Raw genomic sequence first — 1,404 nt, 5'->3', positions numbered from 1 at the left:
CCAACCAACTTGGCAGTACATCGGTGTTAGCCTTAGCCAAATAAATCTCCCCAGATCTTTCCCACGGCTGTGAAGATTCTAAATTAACATGAGTCTCATATGTTTCTAGTTTAAGGGTATTAAACAGAAACATACCACAATGACATGAATCAATTATGTTCTCTATTCATTTACAAATAATTGTCAAAAGATACATCAATCTGATTGGAGCTAAGGGCATAACTGTCTTATAGATGTTGATCTAGCAATGTCCTTGTTATCTTGGCTGTCACGATCTTCTCCAATTTTACTATCTCGTGCATCGTTCTGAATTGTAGAATCATACTTATTGGCACCATCTATTGCTAACGTGTTCACAACTCCATTGTTCGACCTCAACATTTCCATGGAATGGTAAACAAGAATTCCATGATACAATTACAACAAATTCTTCCCATCTGCTATTAGGTTATTGTATTTGGGCATGAAGTCCTTAAACACCTGGTCAGCGGGGCAGTGGTCAGTGGGGCAGAACACTGTTAACCCTCCTTCTGTTCTTCAACGTTGTTGTCAAATGTCTGCTTAGCTTCGGAAGCCACTAGCGTATCCTTGGAAACCTTACAACCTTGCTTTGACATTAAAGATATGAGGTTTGGCTAGCTGGGGCCCAGAGTGGGGGCTTTGTCTTCAGTGGATGCCATGACCTTGTCGTGGTTGGATTTGGCTCCAAATCCGACCTTACTACCTTTGAGATTGGTGATGTTGACGAAGCTAGAAGCGTCAGGGGCGGAGACAGTGGCCAGTGGCTTAGAACATGGTGGCAGTCAAGATCGTACCATTTGTCATTTGATGCTTCTTCTATGCACCAAAATAATCGAGGAGAACATGAAGGGATAGGATGTTTTTGATAATTTGGTGGTGTAAATGGAGAGGTGTTTGGACAGGAGGTATGACATGTCGCCATTGTAGATTATGCAGACCGCGATGTGGCATTGGTTGATCTCTACAACGAGTTGATTGACAGCTAAGTATTGATTAAAGATGGAATTCGGGGTACTTTGCTGGGATGCGCATTATTTGAGTTATTGTTCCGGTGACTCCGACTAAGAGCAGGATGAGAGAGGGTTATTGTTTTGGTGGCCATTGGGAAGAGCTGCATTATTTGAGTAGAACAAAAATATGGTAGCAGTTTCGGGTGTGTTGTTGTCAATTTTGTTAGGGTAAAATGGGTATATGGAAAAAAATTGATGCACTGGTCTAATGTTTTTCATCTGGATTAGTGACGGAAGGGAGGTTTTTGCTGAATTTTTTAAAAATTCAGGTGAGGATTTTGTTAAAGTGAAATTAAAAGGGAGGTTTTTGCATTTTACCCAAATAAATAAATACATAATATCATCTATATATATATATATATAAAAGATCCTT

At 40.0% G+C, this 1,404-nt stretch overlaps 1 pseudogene; it reads right to left on the bottom strand.

Annotated features, from left to right (window-relative positions):
* Positions 1 to 227: 227 nt before the first annotated feature.
* LOC148789850 (fasciclin-like arabinogalactan protein 2 pseudogene) lies at positions 228 to 1,138 on the bottom strand (annotated as a pseudogene).
* Between the last annotated feature and the right edge of the window lie 266 nt (positions 1,139 to 1,404).

The sequence above is a fragment of the Nelumbo nucifera genome, chromosome 8 (genome assembly GCF_055504915.1).
Source record: "Nelumbo nucifera cultivar China Antique chromosome 8, China Antique-T2T, whole genome shotgun sequence".
NCBI lineage: Eukaryota > Viridiplantae > Streptophyta > Magnoliopsida > Proteales > Nelumbonaceae > Nelumbo > Nelumbo nucifera.
The sequence above is the reverse complement of the archived record's forward strand: the minus strand, read 5'-3'. Positions and strand labels throughout refer to the sequence as shown.